The 24,510-nt window shown below is 39.9% G+C and overlaps 1 pseudogene; it reads right to left on the minus strand.

Annotated features, from left to right (window-relative positions):
- Positions 1-2,129: 2,129 nt before the first annotated feature.
- Positions 2,130-6,200, minus strand: LOC149841119 (GDSL esterase/lipase At4g10955 pseudogene; annotated as a pseudogene).
- Between the last annotated feature and the right edge of the window lie 18,310 nt (positions 6,201-24,510).

Consider the following 24,510-nt stretch of genomic DNA (forward strand, 5'->3'; position numbering starts at 1 on the left):
TCATGTATAAAATTATTGCAATGAAATTATCATATACATATATTAGACATTAGACTTGAGCTCTTTTATTCTAGTCATGTCATATGACTTTTATATTGAGATTAGCATACATAACCTCTTAAATCTTGGAAGTGATAACCTGTGGAAAGACCTACCTGGTTCGCAGCCATAGTGCATCCACCATAAAGAGTGGGCCGCTGGTGATTTAACGATGTAGAAATTCTACATCATTGTGTGCTTAGTATGAGATAAGTGTGAACCCTAATGTCACTCTAAGATTAAGAATGAGATCTATCGTGATCATTTCACGATATCACTTATGAGAGAATAAGTGAAACATAAGCTTGAGAATATAGTTTAATGCAATGAACTTAAAATATGACTTAGGGTTATATTCACACAGTGTTTGGGATTCTAGACAACCATGAATGGTTGAAAGCCATCATGGTTAGGATGTAGCATAAACCATGCCGAGATTGAGTTTGAGCCTGACCTCTCGGTTAGCTACCGGTGGGGTCCCCTTTTTGTTTCACTGCAGTGCCTGGTGATCCGAGAATCACTGAGAGTGTATGGTTCATAGCCTGACCAACATATAGAATTAGAGTGTTCTACGTGGGTTGCTACACCCATAGATGACTATGATCAATATAACCAACCTAGTATTTTAGTTTGGTGTAAGTGAATGTTTGAGAAAGTTTAAAGGAAGATAATTAAAACATACAAACCTTGTGTGGTGTATAGAAAACTAAAATCAGACTAGGGGCTTAGGGCTCACTACAAGTGTAAGTTAAAGTCTTTATTTACTTATAAATATTTCTTATTGGGTTATAAACTCTCCCCTTTTATAATTATAACTATAGGTTTCAAGCACACTAGCGCAGGCAGGACGTGATCGACTACGACAGCAGAGTACTTGCTAGTTTTTATTTTCTTGTCATTGAACATTCATGTACTTGTTATTTTCTTATATTATGAATGATGACCTTTATGAAAGAAAGTGAGTTATTAGAAAAAGAATGGAAAAAATAATTTAGTCATGTTTTCTCTGTGTGAACTTTGCATGTTTTTTCTTTAAAAAGTAATACCAACCAGACTCGAACTCTTGAGGTCATAAATTATTGTGTTACAAATTTTTTGAAAAAATATTGATATATTTTAAATTTTAAAATATATAAGAAAAGTATAAAATATAATAAACACTTTAAAATTTTGAAAAATATAAATATTACATTAACAACATGATAATATCATGATAAAAACTGGACATCTTTAAAAGAGGTGACATGCTTAAAATATCACGTCTTTGTGGGATGATAGTAGTTTTTAAAAATCTCATGATAAAATCACAAGTTATTATAAAATAGTCGATATTCATGGCTACGATTTAAAGCATGCTAATGCAGCTAATCAGGTATGACAAAGGCATTTACCGTCCTTGTCTAAATCAAAGTTTTTATTCCACACTGCAACATACTTATGATGGTTGTCATGTCAGCCGAAAACTCTGAGGCTTACCCTTTAACTCCAAGGAGTCGCCAAGCCTCGGTTTATGCAGGGGGTGACGCCCATGGGATTTGAACCTAGGCTGCCCATCAAACAGCCTAGGTACCATCTCCTTAAAGTTTTTTGAAGAACTCTCTTCTTCTTTTGGGCTTCCATCCTTATGAGTTTCACCTGATGCTTTCCTAGTAATAAATTCACAAGTTCACGTCGCATTAGATAAGAGATCCTACCTCTCCTTATTTTATTTTTGATGGTAATGAAAAAGTTGTCTAGAAGATTGAATATGAGCACCAGCAAAAATCACTTGGGTTTTGTCAGATTTCCCCCATTATGTATGAACAACCAATAACCATGTCAATTGCCAATGTCAGCAGCGATTACGTAGACATAGCAACACCAAATTAACTGCTTGATTTATAGATTAACCTCTTGGTCACCCAATCAATATACTAAATGAAAAGAAATAACTTGCAACTGCCTCAGTTAGTCTGCAAAAAAAAATAGGTCTCTAGACTTCTCAGCAAACAAATCAGCTAAGAGTTCCATGAAAAGCACACACCAAGTATTCAGCAAGCTAAAGAAAAAAAAACTCACAAACAGAGGACAGAACCTTCAGAAAATGTTGCTCATCCATAGAGTACAAGCTTATTCCGCAGGTCTAAATCTGCGCTCCACCACTGACTCAGCCCATGAGCCTCTTGGAAACTTGATGTTTGGCTCAAATTGATAATCAAGTTTGCAGATGGGATTGCATGAATAGGTTGAGAACCTCCGTTTTGCATGAACAAATCAATGAGAGAGTGATGTGCCAGCAACAAGCCAGCCTCACCCATGGCCAATTCATTCATGAGTTCCATTTTCTCAAAGAAGCTTACGTAACCAGAACATATCAAATCTTTGGGATTCACAAACAAGCGTGAAGCCCATGAACAGAGATCAGAAAATGATTCAGCAGGCTCTAAAGTGCCGCTAAATGCCCTCACAAGCATAGATGGGACGGCTGCCAACATGCTTACTAACAATGAGTTGGCACCGGAAATCCGATTGATTATCGTTTCTATAGGTATTGAAGCAAATGGTGGATTGAACAGAAATGCATCAATGTGAATTCCTTGCTTTGCCATGCATTTTCCAGCGAGCATAGCGACGGCGGAGCCAAGAGAATGGCCACACAGCCAGAATTGGTCTCTATTTGTGCGAGCTAGGCCTTCGACAGCTTGCATTGCGATCCTAAAATGGAAAGTTGAATGAAGCCCATTTGAGAGCAGGGAGAGGTTCAGCTCATAGTCGCATGGCAAAGAGTCTGGCTCTGTGATTGTGCCACGGAAGGCTATCACTGCCTTTGCAAAGCAGGTTATATGTTCCCCCCCCGAACAGGACAATTAGCTACATCTCATGTTCGGGGGTCCCAAAGAGCACCACGTATGTAAGCATGTGTGTCTCGTATCCCCATGTTTGTCAGCATTAATTAGCATTGAAGTTTGATGCGATTGCAAAGACTTAAGTACCCTCTCCTCCATTGGTGCAAAAAAAAATGATGATTCTTGAAAAGGAGTGGTTGTAAAGACTTAAGTGCCCCGAAGATGATTATTTAAGACTCAGTCTCTGCACTGCAGTATTATCTGAGAAATAAATTTCCCCTGAAGGAGGCCATGAACATCAACCCTCTCACTCTCACTCTCTCTCTCTCTCCCTTCTCTTTCTGCTTCTATGCACATCCAACAGAAGATCTTACATTGCTCTATCAAGCACCGGCTGACCTGCACATTGACTGTTGTGGAGCCTGATTCAGAGTTTTTACCCTTACAGGAGGAGGGTTTGGGGGTTCCTCCCAGCGTGGGTAGCATCATTCAACTTGATTCGTTGTGGAGCCTGATTCAGAGTTTTTGCCCTTACAGGAGATGGGTCTGGGGGCTCCTCCCAATGTGAGTAGCATCATTCAACTTGAAGAGTTGTGGAGTCTGATTCAGAGTTTTTACCCTTACAGAAAGGGGGGTCTGAGGGCTCCTCCCAGCGTGGGTAGCATCATTCAACTTGATGAGTTCTGGAGTCTGATTCAGAGTTTTTGCCCTTATAGGAGGAGGGTTTGGGGGCTCCTCCCAGCGTGGATAACATCGTTCAACTTGATTCATTGTGGAGCTTGATTTAGAGTTTTTGCCTTTATAGGAGGAGGGTTTGGGGGCTCCTCCCAGCGTGGATAGCATTGTTCAACTTGATTCATTGTGGAGCTTGATTTAGAGTTTTTGCCCTTATAGAAGGAGGGTTTGGGGCTCCTCCCAGCGTGGGTAGCATCATTCAACTTGATTCGTTATGAAGCCTGATTTAGAGTTTTTGCCCTTACAGGAGGGGGGTCCGGGGGCTCCCCCCGACACGGATCCCGGGTGTCGTGGTCAAAAAATGCACAGGGTATCGTGGTGAGAAAGACATATTTTTGTGTCCCGAAGATGATTATGTAAGACCCAGTCTCTGCACTGCAGGATTATCTGAGAAAGAAATCTCCTCTAGAGGAGGCCATGAACATCAACCCTCCCACTCCCTCTCTCTCCCTTCTCTTTCTGCTTCTATGCACATCCAACAGAAGATCTTACATTGCTCCATCAAGCACCGGCTGACCTGCACATTGACTGTTGTGGAGCCTGATTGAAAGAAATCAATGGAAAATCCAACAAGGAGCATGCCAGAATCAAGATGTGGATGTCAAGCGAGAATGGTGTTGTGCAACTCAAATAATACAAAATAATAGGGGTCTAGTTTTTAGTTAAAATGAGGAATGAAATGACAATAGAAATCGCTGAAAATTTATAAAAATAAACTAGACTCAATAACGAAGACACCACTTTTTACGAATTTAGAATATGACCTCCGGTTAGGGAGATATGGCCCTGACAACTTTGTCTTAATTCGGGTAGCGATTTACAGTGATTTGCTTACTGAATAACACTACAAATCGCTATAGTGATTTGCGGAAGACACTACAAATCGCTATAGTGATTTACGGAAAATACTACAAATCGCTATAGCGATTTGCGATTTGTAGTGTCTTCCGTAAATCGCTATAGCGATTTGTAGTGTCTTCCGCAAATCACTATAGCGTTTCGTTGAAGACCCGAAAATGCTACAAATTGATGTAGGAAAACCTGATAATACTACAAATTGTTGTTGGAAGGCCCAAAAAAAATTTGGTCCGGAGCCGCGCCGGGGGGGAGCCCCCGGACCCCTCTTCTGTAAGGGCAAAAACTCTAAATCAGGCACAGAAGTAGAGAGAGAATGGAGAGAGAGTGAAAGAAGAAGAAGATGGCGATGGAGCAATGTAGGATCGTCTGTTGGATGTGCACAGAAGTAGAGAGAGAAGGGAGAGAGAGTGAGAGGGTTGATGTTCATGGCCTTTTCCAGGGAGAACTTTTTGACTCCCTTGATTTCTTCTCTAGAGAGAGAGAGGGTTTTACAGTGTTTTACGGAGAAGGAAGAAGAAGAAGATGACGATGAAGCAATGTAGGATCGTTTGTTAGATGTGCACTGAAGTAGAGAGAGAAGGGAGAGAGAGTGAGAGGGTTGATGTTCATGGCCTTCTCCAGGGAGAACTCTTTGCCTCCCTTGATTTCTTCTCTAGAGAGAGAGAGAGGGTTTTACGGAGAAAGAAGAAGAAGACTTTGAAGAGTCAACATTATCCTCGACTTTCTGGATGGAGGACATGTTTGTCATTTTTTTGAACGGAGAAAAAAGAAGAAGACTTTGAAGAGTCAATATCATCCTCGACTTTCTGGATGGAGGACATGTTTGTCCTTTTTTTGAACTGTTTGTTTTTTCTTTTTTGAATGAAGGGCATTTTTGTCATTTTCTCAAACCATCACTTTATGAGAAGAATAGCAAGAAAGGGTACTTAAGTCTTTGCAACAACACCAGAGTCCGATGCAAAGTTATGTCAACATACACGGGAATACGAGCCTCATGTGTTTGTATACGTGGTACTCATTCAAAGCCCCAAACACAGACGTGGGATTCAGTGAATCATCGGGGGCGAACATACACCACCCTCTCCTGCCTTTGGAGCTGAGGGGTGTGATTGTGCATTGCTGCTGAGTTTGTAGATGGCTCCCAAGAATGAATTGTCGGAATCATCAACGAGAGTTTGGTGTAATTTGAAGCCGAAAGATTCCCACCATCTTCCAGCAAGAGCATGTTTGCCATTGTGATTGTTTAGGCGATAGTGTTCGAGAACGTAAACACCATTAACTAAACTGGCCGCAACTGATCGCTGGTGGTGAGGGTTTCGCCTGAGAAGGAGAAAAAGGAAATAAACGGTAAGAAAGTAATGGAATGCTTTGATGGCTCGTTTCAACAGCCTATTATTATAATAGAGACAATCGATCACTGGAATGAAAGCAAAACTTTTTAGGCCGACAACAAAATTGATGAACTGAGCAGAGTTTTTGGCCAGCTAGTGACAGCATCTCACACGAAGATTGGCAAATTAATTTGTAATTCATTATATTTATTGCATTCAAAATTGCATCAATAATGTGTACCATTGATTTCTAATTCTTGTATTTATTAGAATAGCACGTTAAAGGGCACTCTGATTTCTTTCGTTTTATTTTTTTTGACTTATATTCTGTGCTCATTTGGAAGAGAACCACGCTAGCTGGCTAAACCAGGATCGACCACCCAGTGCTGCACACACTGGTGGCGTTCTGCATCCCTTTTTAGGAGGCACTTTGAATGGCTGATGCTTTGAAACTTTAGGCTGATATTCTTTTAGATTAAACTTAGTTCCTTGGTAATTTACATGGGTCTATTGGGATTATTTATGAAAAAATACTCCCTTGACCAACCCCAAAATTTCAATAGATCTACTTTCAAAGTTTCCCATAAAAGAAGCTTAAGATAATAGAGGAACCCATGGCCTAAGCGCCACTCATGAGATGTAATGAAGGATTTCATGCAGGCACAGAGAGAGAGAGAGAGAGAGAGAGAGAGAGAGAGAGAGAGAGAGAGAGAGAGAGAGAGAGAGACCAGTCGATATGAGTCAAGTGTGCAGGTCCTGACTGTCTGAAATCGTCCTTGTTGGGTTCCATTTCCCTGTTAAAGATTAATTGCAAGCATGTAATTCACAAAGGAAGATGATGTCAGTAAAAAACTACAAGAGATGAGAACTAGCTGTTAAAGATCATTTGCTGATTTCTGTTTATGATTTAGTTTCTTAGGCTCAAAGAAGATTACTATCTTAAGAACCAAAACTTAACCCAGGAGCAAAAACAAAACATCTTGTTTTCTCCACCTATCCAACAAATCCTTGATGCTAAACCCATCAATCAACTTCATTTCCAAATTAAAAGATGCAGCAATAGCAATTAAAGAAATAAAGATCAGTAAGCCATAACGTACCTCTAACCAACTAAAGTCACCCTTGTATTTGCTAAGCCTTCAGTTTTAGAAGTCACTAGATTATTAGCAAGTGCAATAAAAAACCAACTTTTCCTGTTGATGCTTCCCCTGAAAAGAAAGAGGAAAGAGAAGTTTCTTTGATACACGAGAGAGAGAGAGAGAGAGAGAGAGAGAGAGAGAGAGTCTTGCTAACGATACGCTCGAAGAAAAGAGGGACTTCTGAAGGAGGTTTCAGAAATAGGAAACAAAGGAGTGAAGGTTGACCTGCAGAAGTTTCGAAGGCAGGGAGTTCACTTTCTTAACGTGTAAGTATGATCCTCTTGCATTTAAATTATATATGATCGACTGGCATTTAAATAATATATGATCCTCTAGCATTTAAATTATATAATAAACATCTTACAGAGAACTGAAAAAAAACAGGCAACACGAAGCGGACATAACCTAGCAACGAATACCACTTTTTTTTTTGAACGAATTAATTTTATTGATATCAGGATAGGAAGAATTAAAGCAAGCTAGGAATTCATGAGGATTCAATTCCTAGATGTCTAATTAAATCACGGCATTTTTTTTTTACAGCAATTCTTAAGTGCCCCACCCTACTGAAATCCTGTTTAGTGCACTTAAAGATGCAGTCATTTTTTTAGCTCCCATCGGATCCTAGACAGCAGCAGTCTCCAATTCAGTTTTTCCTCCCGAAACACTGAAGCCATACCTCTCTCAATGCCAAAACCAGCCATTACCTCCATAAAACAATCATTTATTAACCCTGCACTCCAGTTCATTTGCCAGAAGAAGATCCCTTAAATTTGTGACAGGACCACGCTGCCTTCAGTAATTCTATAATAAAAGAGCATTCTCTGAATAAATGATCCACCGACTCTTTGGATGAGCCACAAAAAAAAAAACACATGCCTAACACCCCGATCCAGGGCACCTCGAGTCAGGTTCATGGGTATTACTTTTCAGAGGAAAAAATGCAAAGTCAGCACAGCAAAAACATGGCATAATTTCTTTTTAAATTAAGACATCATAATCTCATAATTAACCAAGGTCATGTCAACTATATCGTCAAACTCAAAAACACATTTATATAAGGTTCAATAAATAAAAAAAGTAAAGTAAAAGTCTCTCCATGACTCTCTAGCGGTCTATGAATGCCTCTGGACAGAAGCAACTACGTTGACCTGCCTCAGGTAGATTTTTTGAAACCTACAATTGTAATTATTAAAAAAGTGAGTTTAAAACTCAGTAAGAAATAATTATAAACAATTTAAGTAGTGAGCTCTACGCCCCTAGTCTTAGTTTAGTTTTCATTACAAAACACACAAGTTTGTCTCTTTTAATTTCTCATTAACTTTCTCAAACTTACAAGTTAGCATTCACTCAATGCTAACTAATAAACTAGATTGACTATACCGGTAATAGCCTATTATATGCATAGCAACCCATATAAAATACCTTAATTTTATGATGTTGGCCAGACTATGAACCATTCTTAGTGATTTCGACTGAAATCACTGGGCACTGTAGTGAAAGAAGACCCACTGGTAGCTAGCCAGAGAGTGAGACTAATGAGCTATAACTGCCCTTAAGGTTCGTGGTTTATGCTACATCCTGATTTACCTAGAGTCCCACTCATTATATGAAAATAACTTCTAGGATATTTTATGCAACTCTCGTTTTCTCACGTAAACTACATCAAGTTCATTTGCTTTCAAGCTCAAGTAAAAATTTTAAAATATTTCTAGCGTTCTACTATTCACAAATATCTAAGCATGAAGAAGATATAATGTCTTTACATCGATGTTGTGCCTCTACATCAATAAATCACTGGTAGCCCATGCTTATGGCAACTCTCACACTGATAGCTATCAGGTAGCCCTTTTCATCTGTCGCATCTTCCAAAATTTATGGGATTAAGCCTAGCATACTAAAATAACTCAAATCTCACAATAAATATAACTGAAAGAAGAGACTCAAGAAAATTACTTAAATACTCAGTTCTATACCCATGCATGCAATTTTATGTTCTCAAGCTCAAAATATGTATTTTTGTCTAAAATACAACATTTCTCTAATCATGCATATCATATTAAAGCTCAGGAATACATGAAAATATCATTTTCTGTATGGTAGCTAACTTCTATGCAATCATTCATTCTCTTAATAATGCATAATTTACAGCTACATGACATGCAAGGTGAAGACAACATTCTCAAGTATATATAATTTTATGCAACAATCTCATACATGCAAACAAAAGCATTGTTTATTATTAACTAGACATAATTATTATATCTCTTACCTCAAACAAAAATGTTAAACTCTAATATGCAGTCAAGTCTCTTATAGTAGTAACAGTAGGATCTAATAATCAGACAATTATGTTTATATTAATAAAACATATATTATCTATACTTTATCAAAATTATCAAAATGCCCCTCTTGAGGTGGTCTGTCAGACCTCAATTTCTGTGTCCACTGTTTGGTCAGAACCATAAGACAAGCTGATTTCTCTCTGCATCATGAATCCAATATACTAAACCTCACTCAATTCTAAGTTATGGGTGTAAAGTTATGACCCTTTTTGTAATTAAATATCAGGTGACACATATAAGAGTAATTTGGTCATTTCAACTCATTACGATTTGAGTTGACTCAACCCAGGTCAGGCTGAGATCGGTCTAAGTTTAGTATAATTAGATTACTGACCTATTCTGGGCCCAATTGGATTCGAGTCAACTAAACCCTATAAGTCCTATAGTGAATTCGCTCACTAAGTGATGCAGGTCCATACCCAGTTTAGTGTAACTACGTTGGACTCAATCTTTTCCAATGGGAACAGACTGAGCTGGTTCAGTTCTAGTCAAGGACAAACTAAATTGGATCAAGTTCAGTTCCAATCAGAGATAGACTGGTCTGAATCCAGTTCAGTTCTGACCTAGATCTAGAACTGACCTGCATAAGTACAAACTGGATCTGGACCTAGTTCAGTTTGGGTTTGATCTAACCTAGACCAGATATGCCCAACTAGATCAAACTGAACCCATACCTAATCTAGTCCAGTTTAATCTAGATCTATCACAAGGAACAAAGACATGGCCCAACCCATCTTGATTCTCATCATTTTTTATTCAGTGACCAGGCTTGGTCTGGGCTGAACCCGGACCAAGTCGGTTCTCAACCTGGACCAACCTAGTCTGGGTTCACACCCAGACTAATTCGGGTTAGGCCGACTCAGTCTAGTTCAGCCTAGACCGAGTCGGTCGGACCTTCTTCAGAAAATGGTCAAAATTGTTATTTTTTATTATTATATTAATATATATCTTAACCAGACTCAATTTGAGTCTCTCTCAGATCGAGTCGGTCTGACCTTAGCCAACCGAACTTGGTCTAAGCTCGCACCCAAACCGATTCTAGTATGGCCAACTCGGTCTGGTTTAGACCCAAACTGAGTCAGTCTATGGCTTTTACAAGAAGCCGAGATAGAGGGTGTCTCCTTTGTCTCGCCACCCTCTCTCTCTTGATTGAGCAATGCCAACAACCTAGGTGGTTTGCTTGCGGCTGAGACAGAGTTCCCCTCCTCTGTCTCTCCATCTTTTTTCCATGATGGGCAATGCCAGCAACTCGGCGGTTGCTGGTGATTGAGACAGAGGGTACCCACCCTTTGTCTCGTCCTCTCTCTCTCTCTCTATTCACACTTAAACAACAAAAGGGGGAAGGGTTTTTTTTACCTGTCAATAGTGGCGTCGCTCCCCCCCCCCTCTCTCTCACAACTCTCTCCAACTTCCTCTCTCTATTTTTTTCTAAGGATACTATGGGGTAGACGGGTCTGGAATCCTCACAACTGTGGGAGCCCCCTTGCTCCCGCTCTTTCTCAAATCATGGGAGAGGCTCTCATGATCTCCCCTCAATCCTGAGGAAGAGTTGTTCCTCAATTTATGGATTGATTTTTTAAAGTTTATCTCAACCTTTTTAAAATTTTAACATTCTTTTTTTTCTAATCGTGCATGATACAAGTTTTATAGTTTTACCCCCTTTAAAAGAAGATTTGTCTTAAATCTCACCTAAAAGCAAATATAGAAAAATCTTAATTAGATGCTGACTGGCTGTGAGTGACACTAGCAAGACTTGAACTTTGAATTTCATTATCATGTTTTAGCTGCCATTTGAATTCTAGTATCTAATCTTGCTATCATTTTACAAGAGTAGTTATTAGTCTTCCTTTAGTTCAAAGCATTTGTTCAACTTAATAAAACAATGAAATATTTCTATTGTGAAATTGCATCTTTGCATACTATTGAAGAGATATTTCTCCTCCGTGATAGGCACTCTGATATTGTTCCTCATGATGTGACCAGCATTAGCAAGTTGTTTCCCAGAAAAAATTTATTCTATGGTCAAATTCTACGTACTAATTAAAGAACTTGTTCTATGCATAAGAACTGGTAGAATATATGCCTGCTCTAGTAGGAAGATTGTGTCTTCAGGAGGGGTAAGAAAAAAGATAGATGTGAAAGGTAGTGCTTCATACACTAGGGTTTCCATTCAGACCTAAATAACTAGGTCTATGTAAAAACACTAGGGCTGTATCTTTATGATAGATAATTTGGAAAATTCACACTTGTGGGTTCTAAAAATTTTCTCATAAGAAATTGTCTTGCTGGAAGCATTACCATATATGCACTTTGTACTTATGCTTGCATATTTGTTTACATGTATATATGTATACTACACCTCTCTTTTACCTTGGGCTCCATTTATTCTGCTCCTTCATATTTGCTGAAGCTATCAAGGACTCTTTCATAAGCCTAGTGAGTGGTAGTGGACGCCTACTAGATTTATTGATTTTGCTTGTTAAGCATCTTTATATGTACTTTAAATATTGCAGTTAGTTTGTGGATGAAGACTTGTTTCAATATCGATATTAATTCTTATGCATAACTTTGTCATTGCCATGCTCCTCGGATTGTGTTGGATAAAGAAAAGCATACTGCAATAGTGGAAAGGGAAGTTGATGGTGGCCTTGAAACCCTATATTTGGGTCTTCCTGCGGTGATCACGTAAACACCTTGATCTTTTCTCTTGTCATTGTTGGTAATCTAATTTTGCGAAAAAGCTTGTGGTAAGCTATTCTTCTTTCCATGGCAAAAACTACGTGGAAGACCTTGCTGTAATATGTGGTTCTAAAAGTCCGAAATTATTGTTAATCTGTTTTTTTTTTTCAAAGTCCAAGATTCACTGGCGCACTGCCTGCGCCAATGAAAACTACTTTCAAAGTCCAGGATTTTCACTGGCGCAAATTCAGTGCCAGTGAAAAAATTTCACTGGCGCAAAATCTGCGGCAGTGAAACTATTTTCATTGGCGCAGTTTTCCCGCCAGCAAAACTACTTTTCACTGGCGAATGTAAATTGTGCCGGTAAAACCTTTACCGGCGAAACTTTTACTGGCGCAAATATTGCACAAGTAAAGGCTTTTACTGACGCAACAGCTGCGCCAGTAAAAATATAACTTCTTGTAGTGCACTTCATTTTAAAATATCTTATCACAATTTAGTGCAAAAAATTTGTAATATTCTTAAATTATTTATATTTTATACCATATTTATGTATATTTTTATATGTTATTTTCCCGAGAGTTTTTAAATAAATCAGAATTAACAAATATTTCCCAGACGATATTTTTTCGAGAACAAGATTTGCAGCATTGGTGAGTGAGACCAACATAAGGATCTCTTGTATGGATGGGATTTGGGGGAAGAAACTCGAGAGGGTTTGGTGATTGGGGTCATACGAAATACAGAAAATCATTGTACATATATATATAGAGCCAATTTATATGTGTAAACACAATACAGAAAATTGCTGCATGCGATGGAGAAAATTGCTAAACGTGCAGAGATTTTCTGTGTTTTTGTGTGACCCAAGTACTTTTTAAAGTACTCAGGCCCGATCATTAGGATCTGCTCCGGAATTAACTCTTAGCAACAATGCTTGGCTTTGTAAAGTACTAAGGTGCAATATGATTGCACAAATATTTATGCATTAAGCACTTGATCACACTCTATCTTTGGGTCGGGGGCTGTCAGTTGTGAGGCTCAAGGCCCGATGAAGGGCGATCCCGTCCGTGCTTAATGCACAAATTTTGTGCCATGTGATTGCACCTTATCCAGACTCGAATAGACCAATCCTAATTCACATATTTTTTAACCGGGCTGCTTGATTTTGTAAGGCTGGATCCATAAGAAAGTCCTGGATGGACCCTGTGAAGAAGGATTGGGCAGGATTTGAGGTCCATACAGACTTGAACAAGTGAATGGATTCCACTGAACATAGTGGTCTCAATTGAATGGACTAGCATTGGGTTCTGATCTACAATGAATCCTGAGAATGTGGGCAATATTGTTTATGTTATTTATGCTCCGGACAAGGCATAGCTCTTGAATTTCCCAACCGCCTTACCAACATCCTCTCCAACCATGCAGCATTACCTTTGAAAGAAGTTATGAGAGAATTAAGCCATCCGGATTGAGCACTGTTATTGTACTTAATGGACACGAATTTGATGGCTTGGTTTGGATTTTGTTGGGATTCAGGTGGAACCAGACTTGAACCAAATTTTTGGGTATGTCTGGGGGCGATTATAATCGGGTCCACTATAAAAAAAACCATAATCGGACTCGATAAGAACTACGTGAACCAAACCTGTTGAAACTATATTTTTTTTATCATTTTTACATTGAAAATTTGTGGGTCTTAATTGAAATTCAGGTCGGGTTCGGGTCTGGTGAAAATTTTCACAAATTATACTCTGGTTCATGTATTAATCAGGCCTTTGAGTCCATACCCGGGTCTTAATCGAGTCTTCTTATTTATCACCATACCAAGACCCTATAAGGTTTGGTTTGGGTTGGGTCCAGGTAAACTCAACCTGTTGACACCCTTAGTCTAAAGGCTTAAGGGCACAGTGTTAATGCCAAAGGGTCAAGGCCCATCAACCTCCCGACTGGCGAAGCAAGTGGGGGTGGGGGGGGGGGGAGTAGGGATGGCAGTGGACCGGGGGAAAGCGGGCCCCCACCCCGTTTGGACCGTGGATGAAGGGTATGAAACGGGGATGGAGGCAGGGGTGGAGGATAAAATCCATCCCCGCCGTGGAGGCGGGGCGGGGGTGGACGTGCACTTTTCCCCGCCCCATCCCCGCCACGATCCCCGCCCCAACCCCGCCCCGACCACTTTTCCCCGCAATATCCCCGCCCCGCCCCGCCTCATCCCCGTTTGGACCGGGGATGAAGGGTATGAAACGGGGATGGAGGCGGGGGTGGAGGATAAAATCCATCCCCGCCGCGGAGGCGGGGCGGGGGTGGAGGATAAAATTTTGAGGCGGGGCGGGGGTGGAAACCTTGTCCCCCGCCGCACTGTCATCCCTAGGGGGGAGGGGAGGAATCACTACAACAAAGCAGTAGATTAGCGACGACCACATTCCGTCGCTAATCCGTCGCTAACCATGTTAGCGACAGATTAGCGACAACGCGGCGACAGTATGCTTACGTCGCGAATATTTCGACGCTAACTGGCGACGGAATAATTCCGTCGCCAAGTCCGTCGCTAGTTGCGACGGAATAACGAGCGCTATATTTCGTCGCCAATCCGCCGGTACTAAACGGCGACCACGGCGTGGCGACGGATTTAATTCAGTCGCTAAGCCGTCGCTAGATTAATATGAATAGCGACGGAATCATCCGTCGCTAATCCGTCACAAAAACGAAAAAAAAAATTTATTTAAAAATTAATTACCGAGAACTGTACAATTTATATTTCCTGTAAATAAAAAACAAACCACACAAAAAAATCATATAACAAGTATCTATAATAATTAATCGTTCCACCTTAAAACTAAGAAGTTTAATTATTTACAATTCAACAATTACAATTAGGAAAAATAAAAAAAATAGAACTTCTTCAACACAGTCCTCTAATCATCGCCAAGATTTTGTGCGTCTTCTTGTTCATTGTCATTATCTGTCCCTTCAGCTCCACTACCCTGATTATCGCTAGCAGCCTACACAAGAAAAGAACAGTCAGTATTGATAAACAAAATATAATGAAATAAATTACACACTATATGTGATTCTATCATGTGCTCATGTGTGATCTAAGGCAATAAAAAAACTCTATATGTGATTCTATCATGCTCATATGTGTGCTAAGGCAGTCAAAAAATTGAATATGTGATTATAGCATGTTCATATGTGTTCTAAGGCATATAAAAAAACTCTATATGTGATTCTACCATGCTCAGATGTGCTTTAAGGCAGGCAAAAAACTATATATGTGATTCGATCATGCTCGTATGTGTGCTAAGGCAGTAAAAAAATTGAATATGTGAATATAGCATGCTCATATGTGCTCTAAGGCAGGCAAAGCCAAAAATTTTATATGTGATTCTATCATAAATGATATATAACATGTTCATATGTGTTCTAAGGCAGTTAAAAAACTCTATATGTTATTTGATATACCTATCACAGGAGCCCGTGAAGATACACACCAAGTTCTCAGAATGTGCATTTGAACTAATCAAGCATCTAATTAGTTATATGATATACCTATCACAGGAGCCCGTGAAGATGAAGGTTGAACCTGGCTACTACTGGATGAGCGACCACTATAACCTCCACGAACCATATTCTAACAAATAACATATGTCATACAATACATTCAAATAATTCACATCAAGTATTACAATGCATTCAAGTCATTCACATCAAGCATTGCAATGCATTCAAATAATTCAAATCATTGACATCAAGTATTGCACTAATTCAAATCATTCGTTAATTGCATAAATTATAATACATTCAGATAATTGAAATCATTCACATCAAGTATTACAATGCATTCGAATCATTCGTATCAAGTATTACATTACATTGAAATAAAATTTTTAATCATTCACACCAAGTATTGCAATACAACTCACATCAAGTATTACAATGCATTTAAATAGAGGTTTGTAGTATAAGATTTTGCTCACTAGCTTGAGAATTCTTCCTCGTCACTAGTTTGACTTTCTTCTTCTTCTTCTTCTTCTTCTTCTTCTTCTTCTTCTTCTTCATTGTTTGCCCATCCACTTGGTACATCATTTGGATCACATTCCTCTATGAATGTTTCATCAGCCAATGGAGATATGACATGCATATCATGCGCAACATCGTGACCATAAGCGAAGTCACAGACATCATCTGATTGATAGTAATCACTGTCTTCAGCTAACTCATCTTCTTGTAACTGATCATACTCGGGGTATAGTTTGGATTTCACCTTGCAAACTGCCCACCATTCATTTCTATCTGACTTTTTTATACTCGGATATGAAGTATAATAAACTTGTTGAGCTTGCGAGGCCAATATGAATGGTTCATATGTTCCAAACCTGGATTTATGATTCACCTCCACAATGCCTGAAGCTTTGTCGAGTCTTGTTGCAGTTGGATCAAACCAATGACACTTGAATACCGTAACCCTGTTATTCATGCCTAAGTAAGTCAACTCCATTATTTCCTCTATAACACCGTAGTAATCATGTTCATTTTCACCGTAGCTGCTACCCTTGACACACACGCCACTATTTATCGTTGATTTGTTTATACCGTAGTCTTTTGTATGGAATCGATAACCATTTACGATATACCCGTTGTAGCATTGCACAACTTTGGTCGGACCATTTTCTAAATCACATATTCCTTGATCTTTAACATCACCATGGCGAACCTACGCACAGACATAAACAATTATTGTGATCACGATCAATTAAGTAACTTAGTGTTGTTTATAAGTACAAAATTTATGTTAGCTTCTTTACCAACTGTTTCAACCACTCCACAAACTTAGTTTCACGTTCTTTTTGTACTTCTGCATTAGTGAGATGTGAAACTTTGCTTTGCAACTCCAGATCAAATCGTCTGCAAACCACAAATACTTATATTACCGAGCCATGTATCTACATATAGAACATAAAAGGATTTATAATTGAGTTGCATATACATATACTTACTCGATGTATGGGTCGATCGCTGAACAATTAAAAAGAATATAGATGTGTGCTGCATCTTGCTCTTGATCTGTCAATAGCCTTGATCGGCAACTACCAAATGCATGCCCAAGTCGTTGAAATATCGACAGCTTGTCAGCTACAGTTACTTGTTCTCCATCATCGTTACGGGGCGGGCATGTGTAACGTGTTGAAATATGAGGTTCGAAGTACATAGATGAGAAATTTGAAATCTCTTCTAAAGTGTACGCCTCACAAATAGAGCCTTCTACTCTTGCTTTATTACGAACCTTTTTTTTTAGGTCGAACATGCATCTGACAAGAATATACATTTCAAATTTTAAATATCTGTCATTAAAGAGACAAATATAAAAAAACATATACCTTTCAAATGGGTACATCCATCGATATTGCACAGGGCCACCAACCCTTAGTTCATATGGCAAATGTATGATCAAATGTTCCATAACATCGAAAAATGCTGGCGTAAATATCTTTTCTAACAGACAAACAGTGGTGATGACAGAGTCCTCGAGATTCTTTACATCTGATACAATGACCTCCGATGCGCACAATGTTCTGAAAAATCCGCTCAACTCAGACAATACCCCCCATATAGGTTTGTCTAACATATCATGGAATGCTAGGGGTATCAATCGTTGCATAAAGATATGACAATCATGGCTCTTCAACCCATATAACTGTCCATCGTCAATCTTCACAGCCCGAGCAATGTTAGAGACATATCCATCTGGAAATCTCAGTTGTCTCAACCATTGACATACATGTTTTATTTGATTAGGTCCGAGCACGTACTTCGCCTTTGGTTTCAGTACTTTGCCATTATACTCTTTGAGTTCCAATTCTGGTCTTTTACATATTAATTTTAAATCCATACGGGCCTTCGGATTATCCTTCGTTTTTCCTTTAATATTCATTACTGTATTGAACACATTATCAAACACATTTTTCTCTACATGCATCACATCCAAATTATGTCGTATCAATAGGGTCGGCCAATACGGTAGTTCCCAAAAAATAGATTTTTTCGTCCAATTGTGTTCCTTCCCAAATCCACGGAAGGGTGTAGGACTGCGAGCATCTGTTAATACATCTGGAAAGTATCGCAATCTTCTTAAAATCTCTATGCCAGACAATCTTGAGGATGGACCTTCCATTTCAGTTGTGCCTGCTGTAAATGCATTCTTTTGACGTCGGAACGGATGATCGCTGGGTAGAAATCGACGATGGCAATCAAACCAGCAAGGCTTCCTTACATGCCTCAATCTAAAAGCTTTGGAATCCTCCATGCAGTACGGATAAGCCAACCTCCCATGTGTGCTCCAACCAGATAACATACCATATGCAGGGAAGTCACTGATTGTCCATAGAACAGCGGCCTTCATGTTGAAATTTTGTTTTTTGTGGGCATCATACGTGGTAACACCGTCATCCCACAGTACTTTTAATTCATCAATCAATGGCCTTAGATATACATCAAGATTTTGGCCAGGTGAGGTCGGACCAGGGATCAACAGAGACAAGAAAAGATTTGGACGTTTCATACACAAGCTTGGTGGAAGGTTGTATGGAGTTACAAATACTGGCCAGCATGAGTATGGAGTTGATCTACCCCCAAATGGATTAAATCCATCTGTACATAGACCGAGTCTAACATTTCGCACTTCCATTGCGAAGTTCTGATGAGTACGATCAAAGTGCTTCCAAGCTTCAGCGTCAACAGGATGCGTGATCTTGTTTTCATCGTGTCGAACTTTATTTGCATGCCATCTCATGTGTTTAGCTGTCTTTGAAGACATATACAATCGCTGCAATCTAGGAGTGATAGGAAAGTAGCAGAGTGACTTGTATGAAACTTCCTTTGATCTCGTGCTACCATTGCCTCTTGTCTTTGGCTTGAACCGAGGATGCCCACATGACGGGCATGATATGTCGTTTTCCTGCTCCTTGAAATACAACATGCAGTGATTTGGAAAAGCATCAATCTTTTTGTAACCCATACCTAGAGCGTTGACCATAACTTTCGCACGATAGAAATTTTGTGGCAATTTCTCATCTTTAGGCAACATACTCTTCACAATCATGCACAAACGGTCAAAACATGATTGACTCAAATTATACTCGGACTTCAAATTCATTAGTTGAAGAACTGCAGACAAGATAGTGTGACTCTCACAACCGTTCCAAAGTGACTCATCAGCATCTTTAAGTAAATCATAAAATCTACTAGCTGCATTGTTTGGTGATTCTTCATCTACGACAGTTCTTACATCACTAGAACTCATAGCAGAACCCAGTTCTGTTCCTGCAGCATCAAATATCAAATTCGTATATGGATTATCGTGCACCACATTCACCTGTGCATCAAAATCGTTTCTAAATTCTTCTCCATGAAACGCCCAGTTCTGATAATCACTCACAAAACCCTTCCTGTATAGGTGATGTCTAACGCCATGAGGTTCTACAAATCGATTATTCTTACAAATCTTGCAGGGACACCTAATCCGACCTGTGGGATCTACCGTACTGACACTCGCCGTTGCAAATTCAATAAAACTATCGACACCATCCATATATTCATGCGATAACTCATTGTCCACTATCCTACGGTACATCCATTCACGGTTTGCAGTCATTCTGTCGTATGATGTTACGAATAGTATCCTAACGAATTAAGAAAAAAACAATCAGAATGCTACGATGAAGAAAATAACAAATTTATCATGCAATATACTATGTCAAACAATAACAAGAATTTTGATGCATGCATTGATAACTTAATATTTTCATGTGCAAACTATTAATGACATGATACAATCATTTGAAGCATGCTTTTATTATAAAATTTCACATGGAAGTCAAAATCAAATTGAAAGTAACTACATGCAAGCATGGATACAATTACATCAAACATTGCAATACATCATAATCATTCATATCAAATAAATGGCAAACATGTACCTGCAGCAAACACACTTCAATATCTCACTAACTACTACCATGCTTAGCATGGACTCCGTACTCCAAAAATAAGAACACTTCCATATTTCTACATTAAAATCATGCTCAGCATGATCTCCGAACTCCAACAAAGCAGTCCTAGATATCAACAACTAAGTGAGTGTGTGAACAATAAAGTGTTGCATTCAATAAATTAAATAACATGTGATACGTTTGCATCACTTACTCACCACGGGTATTTACCCGATTTGCATTGTTTTTGTCATTTACTTACCACAGGTGGCCGAGCACGAGTTGGTTCCGTTGAAAAATCTGCACAAAAACAAAACAAATTAAGTAACAAACTAACTAATCATGAAACAAGATGAAACACTAACTAAAAAAATTAAAACAAATTAAAACAACTCTAACTAATTGAAAGAAGAGAAAAGAAAAATAGTATATATGTTAAGCCAAATCTAACTAGAAGATGCTAATTTAACAAACCAGCTATAACATGTTGAACCAGTCGACTAACATAAAGTCATAGACAATTTCTAATCTGAACTACTTAGCAAAGGAATAGTAAATCAATCAATTAGTTTACTAGAAAAGATGTGAACTCCGTTTAACCACCACTATCATAAAGAATTCAAATAGCCCTAATCTAACTAACTGATTGTTAGAACATTAAATACCAATCTATCTAAGAAAAATATAATTATAAAAGACTAATAGATTGAAATACTCTAACTAACCAGATTTCAAGAAAACAAATTGAAGTAAAACTAACTACCAGTAGACATTAACAAACTAACAAATTGATAAAAATTTATGAACTACTCTAACTAGAACAAACTAACAAATTGATAAAAATTTATGAAATACTCTAACTAACCACAGTTGATTAAATCTCAACCTAGCCAGTTGATTTCGATTTGAATTTTTTTTTTATAATTAAATTTTTTTTTGAATTTTAAATCTCAACCTAGCCAGTTAAACCACCTGCCTTTCCGGCAGGGAAGGTGGTTAAACCCCCTGCCGGAAAGGCAGTTCCGGCATGGGGGGTTGACCCCCTGCCGTGCCTTTACGGCAGGGGGGGTCGACCCCCTGCGTTTTCGGCAGGGGGTCGACCCCCCATGCCTTTCCGGCAGGGGGTCGACCACCCCTGCCGGAAACGCAGGGGGTCGACCCCCCTGCCGGAAAGCACGGGGAGCGGCGGCTGGCGAGGTCGCCGGTGGCCGGCGCAGTCGACAGCAGAGAGGGGGAGACCTGGAGCGAAGCTCGGGGGCCACTGGGTCGCCGGAACTCAGAGCGGAGGCGAAGAGGTGGCTGCAGGGAGGATCGTCGGTCGTCGGCGGCTGAGGACGCCGGTTGCGAGTCGCCGGCGAAGGGGAGACAACACCTCCCGGCAGCAGCCACAGAGGAACAGCAGGGAGGAGGAAGAGGTCGGCGGCGGGTCGCCGGTGCTCGGGGTCCCTGGCGCAGCCGCTAGCCAAGCAGGGAGGTCGGCAGCGAGGATCGTCGGCGAGGCGGCGGCGGCGGCCGGACGGTGGCGAGAGCCGACGGGCGACGGGAGGGAGAGGGCGGCGGGCGGGAGCAATACAGCGAAACAGGAAAAAGAGAAAGAGGGATGAGATTAGGGATTTACGCGATATTTAGCGACGGCTTAGCGACGGAAACATTCCGTCGCTAAGCCGTCGCTAAATCAAAATACAAAAACCGCGACGGAATATATACTGTCGCTACTCCGTCGCTAATTAGCGACGAATTAGCGACGACAGAGTTCCCTCTCTAAATCCATCGCTAAAATGGTGTTCTTGTAATAAAAAGTAGCGACAAAAAATTTAGTCGCTAATCCGTCGCTAAGTAGCGACAGATTAGCGATAAAATTTGTTTCTTCGCTAATCCGTCGCGAATTAGCGACAGATTCTATCTCTAGCTAATCTGTCGCTAATTAGCGATGGATGTTTTCCGTCGCTAATTTCCGTCGCTAATTAACAATTTTCTTGTAGTGAATCCTTTATACGCCCCGTAATAAATGAACACATAAAACAAGGGCAGTAGGCCCCCACCACCCTCCCCACAGTCAGAGCCCTGAGGACAACCACTGGTCTGTCCGGATGATGAGCTACGATCCTTAAAAGCATCCAAAGAAAGAAGAAGAAAGCTAAGGGAATGCCCTCAAAGAGAGTGACTAAAGAGTAAAGACTCCCTCAAGACAAAGGAGAGAGAATCACGTCAGAGGCCCCTTGCATGTCGTTCATCTAAAAAATGAACGGCACCCATAAAAACAATGAACAAGCTCATCGTGAGCCGTTCATTTTAAGCCATTCCGATGCCGTTCATCCGACATCGATAAAAAAAAGATTAGAGCCCATCCAAGCGATGGGCATCCCATTCTTCACCAGATCCCATCTCAAGACAAAAGGCTGGGGAGGGTCCAATTGATTGAAGGGCAGGTTGAGTCACAATCACTCCCCCCCCTCCCCACAATTAATGAGTGCAGTGGCATACGAGGCAGGTGAGGGACCCCAACAGGCATGATCACAACCTGTCCTTGTCCGGCACAGGATCCCAAAAAATGAAAGAGAGACACCAGCAACCCCAACACTCCCACATCTCCCTCCTTCTCTCGGGATCTTCAAAAAGATAAGAAGAAAAAAGAAAAAAAATAAAAGGAAAAAGGAAACCCATCTCTCTCTACGTAAGTGCACCAGTCATCAAGGAATATATCGAGGGAGAGAATCTAATTTTATTTTTCTTCCTTTATCTCCTTTACCTGCAACTAAAGCTGCCATTCTCTCCTGCTGTTGTTATTTGAATTTAGAACTTACAAGCTCCTTCTTCCATTCTGAGAATTCTCGTCCTTTTTACCTTTCATTTCTTCCTCTGTTTTTCATTCTCTTTTTCTCTCAAGGTGGTATCTTCTTCTTTTCCGTTGTCATTCAGTTGAGCTGTTCTCCACATCAATTTTTTATTTTTAAATAAGAAAAAAGGAAAAAAATAATCTAGAAGTATGCACAAGTTTCCTTTTCCCTATGGTTCCAAGAAACAAACACAGATCTTACATACATGTACGTACTTTTTGATATAAAAACTTGGATGCTCCGTTTCTTTTTTTGCTGCATGTGATATGGTGCTCCAGTATGTTGCCTGTCATAGGCATATGAACGTTGTCAGAATTGAATCCAATCAGGCTGAATCAGTCAGATTCGAATCAAGTCAGCCCCAAATAGATTCACTTCAAGATCAAATCGGGCCATACTGAAAAAAATCATCCGATTCTACCCCGATTTGGCACTTGGCAGCATTGGCCAGATTAAAACTGATCCAGAGTTGAATCTTCCTTTTTCATTTTTTGAATTAAAAAAAATAAATAAATCCACCAATTAGAGCTTGAATCAGCTGATTCTCTGGATCATTTTGAAAATCGATTCGGGTTTGATACCGATTCTGGCAACATTGACACACACACACACACACACACCACTCTAGTCGATCAGTGTACCGGCTCCTTGGTGAACAATCCATCTTCACTGTTTACAAGCTTTATCTGTACCTGTTTAATGGACTTCTAAATAAATAAACCAGTTGATACCATCCATGCTTTTGTTAATGTGTTGTGCATCCGGATGAAATTCATATGCTTTTATTTACCATATTGAGCATCCCATTGAAGGCAAGTTTGAACTAGTACATACATATTATCATGCAAAAGAAGGGGGAACCTTTATTTTTTCGGATTTATAACCCCAAGAAACCGCACCCGGCATGAAGACCTAGTCGCCCTGACTCAGACCTACAGCGGTCGTGCCGGCGGGCGCAAAACTCCGAAGCTAGGACCCTGCCCCGGGGCCTACATAAAAAAAAAAAATTCAATTCTTTGGTTTCACATTGGGCGAATGTGAAACCTCAAAAGGAGGGGATGGCAGTACACTCTCTAAGGAGGGTGTTGCATGTGCTCTTTTTGGAAGCACGGTAAGAGGAAACGACCTCATGAACACGCTAAGCTCTGCTCACTAACTACTTCCACACGTGCACAGACCAGTCTGCTGCAAGTTACAAAAGTGGGCTGGCCGCACGTGTGTCCTGGGAACACAAGTACAGTGAATAGCTGTGCATGTGATGGGGTTTCGGGTCCAGCACCCTTTTTTGGACTAAAAAATAATTTGTATTAAACTAAGATCAAAGTGGTAAGCACATGACAATGCTATTCCAGGAGATCTCACCTCCTTGTATTATTATTAGCATTACATTGATTTGATACCTCAAAAATCGGATCAAAGATGGAAGTGTTTAGGGAGTTGGGAACTTTGGAGGAACTCAAATCTAATGATTTGAAACCCAAAGATATGAGGTCCAAATTTTGGTTGTTCTAAAATCCAATTTGGTCCAACCCCCCAATGTATTTTGTGATCCAAAATCCGAATCTGTGTCCTCTGCTTGTAGGGTTGCCAACGGAACAGGTTGGATTCAGGATGGGGCTTTTGCAAATTTTGGTGGTTCTAAAATCCAAATTGGTCCAACTCCCCAATGTATTTTGTGATCCAAAATCCAAACCGCCGTCTATCGGCTTGCAAAACCAGCAATTTGGAATGGGT

The sequence above is a fragment of the Nuphar pumila genome, chromosome 4 (assembly GCF_984573655.1).
Source record: "Nuphar pumila chromosome 4, dmNupPumi1.hap1.1, whole genome shotgun sequence".
Lineage (NCBI taxonomy): Eukaryota > Viridiplantae > Streptophyta > Magnoliopsida > Nymphaeales > Nymphaeaceae > Nuphar > Nuphar pumila.